This window comes from Gigantopelta aegis, chromosome 9 (assembly GCF_016097555.1).
Source record: "Gigantopelta aegis isolate Gae_Host chromosome 9, Gae_host_genome, whole genome shotgun sequence".
Lineage (NCBI taxonomy): Eukaryota > Metazoa > Mollusca > Gastropoda > Neomphalida > Peltospiridae > Gigantopelta > Gigantopelta aegis.
Genome location: NC_054707.1, coordinates 32466377 through 32476780, shown reverse-complemented (window position 1 = coordinate 32476780; position 10404 = coordinate 32466377). Strand labels below are relative to the sequence as shown.

General features: G+C 35.3%; 1 protein-coding gene across 1 annotated transcript in view; it reads left to right on the top strand.

Moving 5' to 3' along the window:
* Nucleotides 1–1076: 1076 nt before the first annotated feature.
* The window catches only part of LOC121380906, a 61137-nt gene continuing 51809 nt past the window's right edge, over nt 1077–10404 (top strand). Inside the window, exons 1-2 of the mRNA XM_041509933.1 lie at nt 1077–1228; nt 1383–1498. The gene's annotated coding sequence lies outside the window, so the exon portion shown is untranslated. The remainder of the gene's footprint in view (nt 1229–1382; nt 1499–10404) is intronic.

Here is a 10404-nt window from a genome sequence, read left to right as displayed (position 1 = left end):
TCGCAGCCCGGTACCGGCTCCTACCCAGTGCGAGTGCTTAAGGGCTCAGTGGGTAGGTGTAAGGCCACAACACCCTCTTCTCTCTCGCTAACCATTAACCAGATAGCTGAGGTGTGTGCCCAGGACAGCGTGCTTGAACCTTAATTGGATATAAGCACGAAAGTAAGTTGAAATGAAATGAAATGAAATTCTATAATCTCGTTCTACTATTAAAATTAGTAAATCTAATATTATCTATACCATGGCAAATAAATAAATGTCAAATGTTTAAAGAAAATAATAGCGATTTTGCGTTTTACATATTTGTTCGTTTTAATACATACAAAATGTTTAGAATTTATTACTTTTCTTGAGTGGATGTGACTTTGTCCTATAAATTGTAAGGTAACCATTACATTAAAATATTTCACTGGTGGCCTCGACTAACTGGAATTAAATATAACCAATATACTGTGGGGTATAATATCTTAAAACAGATCAAGATTTACATGGAAACCAAATTAAATATTAATTTGATTATGCCATGCAGACAGCATTTAGCAAGGCATCGAAGTTAATATTACCAAGATACATTTCTAATCTTAGTTTTAACCGGATATCTAATATCAAATAGATAAATGTATTTTTAAAATGTAATTCGGGTCTCCATTTAACTGAATGGCTTTTTTTCCTCCATCAGTTTAGTGGAAACTTTTATTTATGTTTCCATACGTGTGCAGTTATCATTTAACCAGCAGTTTCGTTAAAGACGTCTCTGGGAAGAGAGCAATATTTCAGCACGGACCAAACAGACCGGAGAAACGGCAACATATTTAAGGATCATTCACCAGCCTATGGAAATTAGACACAAACCACGTCTAGAGCAGTGAATTACACCATCAAAGTGCCATAAATTGTCGCTGATCAATTATAATACCCAAAGATCGCCTACTTCCGAAACACCCATTTCCGTTGTGACATCCGCAAGCCTCCTTCTGGCATCGTACAATCCGCTACAAGATAAGCTCTGCCTCGATCAATGTGGCCCCCTTAAAAGTTTTCCTAGTGGGTGAGAGAGTCTTCACAAACTATTATCGATATTTTTGATTGATCAGTAAAACACGTGGCGTCTTTTCTAACTCCGCCAATTCCAACATATCTGTATTTGACCAATGCTAGGGACGATCAGAAATCTTTTAGCGTCGAGCGCACTCCGAGATCGTCTTTAAGCCGCGTTGCCTTTCAATAGGTGAGTGCCACAATTGATGGACAAACAAGAGGGTTCGTGTTTGCCACCAGCTGTATAAAGCATCGTTGGCAACACCACATTTGCTTAATAAATGCAATAGCATATTACAGTGCTGGCGTTTTATTAGCATCAACTCTTTTTTTTTTGTTCACAGGAAGCAAGTGTTTCTGGCGAGTGTGTTGATCACCAGGTGTTACGAAAAGAGCGGCCACAAATTAACCAGAACAGGGAAGACGCAATAAGTAATTTCACGGGAAGACACGCATACCTGTAAGTATATAGATATTACTCCAGGTTCTTTCAGTTGTTAAAAATAATGTTAAGAAACGTGGTTACAGTTATTAACGGGAAAAAGGTTGATGTCCCTTTTAGTGGAATTTGTTTTGTAGTTTGCAAATGATTTGAATGAGGAAACTATATGTAAATGACTTATTATAGCCAATATAAAAACAAATATGCAGTGCTAGGTATAAAGATGTGCGAGTACGAATAATTTTTACATGCTCATATACCACTAGAGTTTCGAGGATGTCCGTCCCGGGCCTGTCTCTGGATAGCCAGGGGCTTGTCCCGGGACAGAAAAAAAAAATAAAGCGGACAATTTTGAAATTTACATCCAATAATTAAACAGTGGGCCTTTAAAATTTTGATGCGCATCTCTAAATAATATAATTAATAAAGAAAATTCTACTCATTAAATTTGGTCGCTAGATTAGATCGGATGGTCAAAAATAAATAAAAATAAACAGGTTACGTCAACTACATGTATAGCCATACACACAAGTGTAAATGTATACACGAGAACGACGTCATTATCAAAATATTATAATTATTGTGTAGACAACTTAATTGTTATCTATCGCAATGCATACGCGCGCGTTTAACACGCGCAGTTAGTTAACTTCAGTTTACATGTATGTTTGTTTTGTGGTTCCAAGTCAGAAGAGATCTTATCATACAATTTATAATCTTTTCCGGTACTCATTGTTATTCGATATGTGTTTCTTTTCTAATTTTTTTTTTTAATGGAATTATAGAAATAAATTTTGCCAAAGGCTAACAGATGAACATTTCGGTCGATTTGCGCAATGCGAAACAGATGACGTCAGCACGTGCAACATAGCAATTATCACGTGGTTCTTTGTACGAATTGGGACAAGTCTAGATTTAACGTATCAAATGATGAATATTTTAATACTACATCGAATTTGGTGGGATAACCATAGATAAACGTTCTTCAGACGTTAAAAAGAATATTTTGTTTTACAAAAAAGAAAGAAAGAAAAAAAGCTTGCTCCTAACAGCAGTAGTTCATTCAAAGTAACAAAGGTGGATACATGGATAAATACTTGCACGTAAAACAATTCTACAATATTAACTGGGATATCGACAAGACTATACATGAATATAGGTAGATTCAGCGAGCGATTGATCAATGTCGTTCCGTATTACCGGTATTCCGATATATCATTCTGAGAGTAAAAAATATGTATTATGATCTATTCTGTAATTTCTGAAAAAAAGTCCATTGTCATCCAGGAAAACAGGTGTTTTGATTTCCATTGGTTCTCTCGACGTAGTTATCTGTCCATATCTGTGAAAAAGAAAAGGGAGTTCCCAGAGGTAACCCACGTGTTTCCAAGTATCAATAATAAATGTAAACTTGTATTATGTGTTTTCTTTACTCTGCTTAAAACCAACTAAAATTCTGTTGACGTTGTAATACATACAAAATGTATTGTGATAAAGGTTAACTGCATTGCGATATATCGCAAAAGAAGATATTTAGCCGTATTTTAACGTAGAACGCGACACCAGTATATTCCTTCTTGGAAAGAGCATTCCAAGTGGGCGTTTTTGATATTCTGGAAAAGTTAACTCTTACGAGATTAAAAATTGGTTACTACTAGGAGTCGTAGGCGCACTGAAATATTTTTTAATGGAGCTAAAATCAAATTTAATGAGAACGTAACGCTTTTTTTTTTTAATTAGTATTCTTTATTTGCTTTATTTTTGGTGTGTGTTCGGTCAATACTGTCTGCAGTCAAGTAACATTCATGGCTCGAAATTGTCTACACATTTTACAGCTTTACTAGTGACTGAAATAACAATTACAACGATACAGTAAGTCATAACTTTCAAAACCAAACCATGAAGATACATTTTGTCACTGAAATAAAGTATTTTGGATTATTATTATTACGTTTTATTGTTTTTATTTCAGTAAAATTATTTTATCTGTACTAGTAAAGTTGTTCAAATAAAAGACAATATCCAAGGGTGATTAAAGAGAGGGCACCCTTGTCTTAACTATTGGGTCTAAAATGTCCCGAGAAAGGTTGCGAAAGTCTCTACTTTTACTTTATTAAATTATTTAACTGATTTAAAAACGAAGAGAAAAATAGCATAGGGAACTAGGATTCATTATAGTTATTGTCTCTGAAAAGAGTTGCTTAAAATCCATTATACATTTGTAATACCGAAGACCTACTATGATGTGATCTAGTAAATGACAAAAAAACCCTGCATATGCCACTACATTTTGGTTTACATAAATAAACTGCGAAGAAAAGTAGTAATTACGGCAATGCATGTTTTTATTATATTTTAGCACATATAATTAAAGCAGGCTAAGTTGCATAATGGTGTTGTTGCCAAAATGAATATAAATTTCCATTTTTATGTATAAATATTATACCATCAACCACATGACTATAAACATACAAACCCTGTTTACAACAGATGTAGAAGAAAAAACATTTGTGAAAATTAAACAAAGGATAAATTTAGGAAGTAGTTTTTGTTTTAAATTATGGTGAAAATGTTGGGGTACTTGAATTCGATATTGTATATGCAGCAACATTTATCCAATGTTTAAACGTTTCATTGTCGATTTTGGTTCCAGTGGAAACCACACTCTGTACGAAAATGTTATGAATTTAAGTAACTTGATAACTCATGCAAATAACTTGATGTGTCGTACATCATGTACGTGTTGTGTTGTAAAGGTTTCTCATTGTGTCTTTGACACCTTTTATTCTCTTCAAAATCACACTGTCTTGCCTGACTGGTGCTCTGTCCCTGGTGTGGAACAGTATACCAGTCTAATATTAATAATGCACTGAGACGTTGTTAAGCTAGTATTTTCCTTTGCTTCATTCACAGAGCCACGCTGTAGCGAAAAAAGGTGCAATGACCGTCTTTGTATTCAACGTTTAATTGGAATTAGCTTTAGAATTTTGCAGTTGCTGTTTTTGTTTTGTTTTTTGGGTTTTTTTTTTAAATAATAAAAAATAAATCCGTCTTCAAATGAGACGATTATCGAATATAATAACCATAACTTAGCAATAAATATATACGTTTTAATAGTTTGTTTAGTCGCAGCTTTTATTGATAATTAAGACTGAGGATAAAAACTCATCAATAGACCTAATGGCATTCCTCCAATGATATCAGATGTCAATGTGTATATTGGTAGATCTTGGGGAAACAGTCACCTTCCAATTTTATTCGCTAACATTCAATATAAAATCAATATTGTGGCACTAACATTCCCATAAAATGTTATCCTATCCCGTAGTTGAATGTAAATTTCCGATTTTAAACAAAGCAGTTCTATAAATTGTTTTTGCTAAGACTAAATTGTGCTTTTTCAATGCTATCTAAATAAGGTTTTATTCCAGTTTTAAAATAATTTCAATATAAACTCACTCGGTGTTATTCATCAAATCAAGGTAGTATCAGTTATAGGCCAGTTGCTCAATCAATCAGTATTTAATTGATACTGAGTATCAATGAATGTTTATCAACAGAAATTAATGTCAGTGTTGAGCAGTGTTGAGCAGCTCGCGCAATCACAAAAAAATATATACCCTAGGTAGGAACGTCTGCCAGACTAAGAACCATGATCTGTGAATAGTCATCCGAAATCTGTTATGATCTCCGGGCTGTGAATTCTTGAAACATATTTACTGATGGATGGTCGCCATCACAACGCATCCAGTGGTGCCTATATGAACAAAGGTTACTACAGCACTAACCATCATAGTTGAACTCACAGCATTTGTTGCCAGTAACATAACTTGGAACATTTTACGATAACAGGATTAAGACTGTAGAAGATATCGAGGCTTGCATGCACGTAAACCATAATTCCAAGTCTATAACATCCCAAGGGGATGCAGGGTTCTTGGCTTGTCTAAGCATGTACTGTTCAAGCTTAACCTGTTCCCCATGACGTCCGCAATATAATAGTCTGCAAATACTTCAACAAGCCTTGTGCATGCCAAGGGTGTGCTGTTCTGTATACACATATAAATATTACAAAGGCCTCTGTTTATGTGTTTATAGCTTATACTTTGTTATTGCTTAGGGCTGCTTAACTTGAACCCTTCGATGAAACATTTCTGCTGACTATCCGCCTAAGCATTTATTTTTTTACGAAATAGAGAAATATATACACACTTCCCATTTCAAATGTGTTATTTAATATTGTTAGATACATATAATGCTAGTTCATCATATATTATAGTATCCATACCTATACATTAATGGATATATAACCAATTATCAATCATGATACAAAGTTTTTTATTTATCAATATTATATTAATGTATTAACGTACAATATGTAGCTCAAGTCTGTTGCTGTGTTGCCTTCTACTTCAGAGGCTATGACGTAGATCTTGTATTATAAAATATGTATCCCCTGCGCTGTAACATATCGCTCATTATTAACCATATGGACAATACTACACAGGGTAATATATTTTTGTTGTGTGTGTGTGCGCATGCGTGCGTGCATGCGTGCGTGTGTGCGTGTGTGTGTGTGTGTGTTTTAATTTCACAGTGTGCACATTCTTTCTACAATCAATAATTGGCTGGCAGATATTTTGTAAAGATACACAAATTTTCTCCATTTTAACAGTAAATATTAGGTGGGTTTTTATTTTTTATTTTTTTTTAGCCCAGGGAACATTTCTACAGTGTATTTAAAATATCAAATTCAAGCATATGGGATTAAAATAAGGTGAATTTTCATGTTTTAAAATCTATCCATACATTACTTACAGCCCGTTTACGTTAAAAGTTAACTGATGGATTGCCGCATAACTCTAAACTTAATAATGTTATATTATTAAGTTTTAAACACATAGCAACTAGCCATTGTAACTCACACAAAAAAAGCCCATTGTAATTTGTGAAAACAGGTTTATAAACAAATTATCATCACATAATATAGGGCCCCAAAAGAAATGTATGTTTCCACGTAGGTGCATAAAAAAATAAGTATTGTAGGTCGGCTTTTTAAAAACTAAATGTTTACACTTTTCACCTTTTGGGGCGTAAAGTGGTAAAGCGCTCGCCTAATGCGCTGTCGGTTTAGGATCGATTCCAGTCGGTGGCCCATTGAACTCTTTCTTGTTCCAGCCAGTGTACCACGACTGGTATACCAAAAGGTCATAGTATGCGTTATCCTATCTATGGGATAGTGCATATAAACGATTCCTTGCTACTAATGGAAAAATGTAACGGATTTCCACTCTAAGAAAATATGTCAGAATTACCCAATGTATGGGTTTACAACTTCACAATATGTTATTATATGAGTCTTATTAGTATCTACTTTATAGTTATATTCCAATTTTTCGATTCCCCTTTGACGCAACCGGTCTATATATTCACCTTCGGTTACACACCATAAATATCATTATTCCTCTTCACTGCAGTGGAAATGTTACGTCTTAGATAACAAGATTTATGGAATAGCCACAAATCACAATAATTTTTTAGTATTAATAATGTTGTCAACCGTATATTAAATTAATCTTCCAAAACGCCTAAAATTATTCATGCAGTCGAATCTTCTACTTGGAACTAAAGATACAAATGCTAAAAAAAATTACATTTTTCATTTCTATCGTCGGCTCTTTGTTGTATAAACATGATTTGTACTGATGAGAAATAGTCGGCAAGTGTTTATTACATTTATATACATGAAGGTCTGCACGGAATCCGTTTCCTAGGACATCAACAATAAGAGAGGGAAACGAGGAGATACTTGAAGAATTAACTAGAGAATACTGCACTTGAGTGGCCATTATATTTGTCTTACAACGTGTTGTTTTAATAAAACGTATCTATAGAGCGAAAGCGAGTTAAATATGATTTTTAACAACGAGTTGTAAAATAAATACTATCTAACGGGCATGAATGTAATATTTTATTTCTTACATATCTTACATATCCTAAACAAACCGTTTTAAAATAACTTTAAACACCTTTGTCAACCAAAACATATTTGCGGCTCTAGCGCTTGTAATTAACTTACAAGACAATTCCAGGTTAACCTGTACGTTACAATTCTGAATCAAAAATATAATTATTTGTAAATCTTAAGGCAGAGATTAATTTTACTTTGAGGAAATCTAGTTTTCACTCTTTTACGAGGGAGTATACCGCCGAACCCCTAGAAACTTTGCGCCCTCGATCTCAGTCACCCCCCCCCCCCCTCTCTAATGTCTACTTGCTTCCGCCCTGCCTGCACACAGTGATCAATGTCGATCGTGCCTTTTGTTTTCATTGGATAGTATAGTCATCACCTAGGAGCGGCCAATCGTATGTCTTTTAAAATTGTTATCACACGTATAAGTGTTAACAGTATGTGTTATAAAAATAACGAAAGACGTTCTCGTCAATAAGTGTGTAAGAAATGCATTTTACAACCTGGAAACGGGTCAGAGTCAGGTTCCAACGGTACACATCTTTTTTATATACCACTAGCATGTCGTTACTTGTACATTCGTCCTCGCTTGAGGTGCTTTTCTCTTCCAACTAGTGCACCACAAACTGGTCAAAGGCCGTGGCATTTACTTTCCTGCCTGTGGGCAAGGGCATATAAAAGATCCCTTGCTGCATTAGGAAAAATGTAACGGGTTTCCTCTGATGACTACGTGTCAGAAATACCAAATGTTTGACAACCAATAGCCAATTATTAATTAATCAATGTGCGCTAGTGATGTCGTTAAACAAAACAAACGGGTTTTTCACTTGTGAATTCGGCATTCTCATACTTTGGTTTGTCACAAAAAAGTCAGATTGTTTTGTCATTTTGGACATGAGGGCCCCCTTCTACGAAGGAATCGTAGCGCTACGATCATCATATGTGTATAAGGTAGTTAATTACTTAGTTGATCTTAGCGACAAGTGTTTGATGACCATTTCATTCATTTCATTTCAACTTATTTTCGTGCTTATATCCAATTAAGGTTCAAGCACGCTGTACTGGGCACACACCTCAGCTATCTGGGATGTCTGTCCAGGACAGTGGATTAGTTGTTAGTTTGTTAGTGGTTTAGTGAGAGAGAAGTGGGTGTAGTGACCGTACACCTACCCACTGAGCCCTTACGAACTCGTTCTGGGTTGGAGCCTGTACCGGGCTGTGAACCCTGTACCTAGCAGCCTGTAGTTCGATGGCTTAACCACTGCGCTACCGTTTGTTTTGTTTACCAACCCCACTGGAACACATTACGATGGTGATAACGACCATGATCATTATCTGACATCATAATTATTATTTCATTTCAATATGGCTAATCTTAGACAACGCCAAAAAATGCTATTGTACTTTCACAATTGATTGCATACCTTCATCTGTTTGAGTTGATTGATGTGTATCTACAACAATGCTAGAGGAAACGTGTATAAATGTATTCGCATAAAGAATTCCAAAAATATGTTTGACATTTGAAGAGAAGATGAAAAGGAAAGAATTGTCTAAATCTGGCTATAAAGTTATGAAGTTAAATTCTTTCTTTGTCTACACCAACAGAAATCCGCCTTCGTTAAACTAATACGTAATTAGGAAACCAAAAGGACAAACATCCATGCGCAACGAAATCCATATCGCGTAGTGTTTGAGAGAACATTCCAGATTCTCTAGAAGTCACGACTTGTTTAAGGACAATCGTTTGTCTTATTTCTGTATTGTATTGTCTGAATCCGGTTTTAGTTTAGTAAACTACATTCTTCTATTCATTTTTTAAACTTCGTTTGTCAGTATTCGTAATACACATTGTTTGTATTTTGTTAGATACTATAACGTAGCGCTTACTTTTGAGTAGAGAAAAAACAAACGCATTTTAGTTTCGAATACAAAGAAAGAAAGAAATGTTTTATTTAACGACGCACTCAACACATTTTATTTACGGTTATATGGCATCAGACATATTGTTAAGGACCACACAGATTTTGAGAGGAAACCCGCTGTCGCCACTACATGGGCTACTCTTTCCGATTAGCAGCAAGGGATCTTTTATTTGCGCTTCCCACAGGCAGGATAGCACAAACCATGGCCTTTGTTGAACCAGTTATGGATCACTGGTCGGTGCAAGTGGTTTACACCTACCCATTGAGCCTTGCGGAGCACTCACTCAGGGTTTGGAGTCGGTATCTGGATTAAAAATGCCATACCTCGACTGGGATCCGAACCCAGTACCTACCAGCATGTAGACCGATTGCCTAACCACGACGCCACCGAGGCCGGTCAGTTTCGAATACATTCTGAAAACAAATTATATGCAGTGAAACCTGTCTAAACCGGATCACGCCGGGGACATAATAGTCATTTAGACAAGATCAAGTCTTTAGAAGGTTGTGTGTTAGAATTAAAAACAAATTGGATCATGGAACTTGACCGGTTTTGACAGGATTCCAGTTTGTTCAAGGTCCGGTTTAGACAGGTTGCACTGTATATGCATTATTTTGAAGTGCAAATTGCACTGTCAACTCTATTTACCTAATTATTTTCTTAAGTATCTTTATTATTTTCCTTAATGCTCAGCTACATATTTTTTTTTTTTTTAAATGAATTGAAGAAAAATAATTGTATACAGCTGTGACGTTGACGCGAAAACGGTGTCATAACCGGATTGTTTCGGTGTCAATAATCATTTCCTTGATCTCAGGGCTGTCGTTTTGCTTTAAAAGATGATATTAATAATATATGATGAACTGAACATTTAATCGGTATTTCTACAGAAGAAAGAAAGAAAGAAATGTTTTATTTAACGACGCATTCAAAACATTTTTTGTTAATTTACGCTTACATGGCACGTGGTTAAGGGCCATACAGATAATACGATGTCACTCCGGGCCACACTTTTCGATTGGCAGAA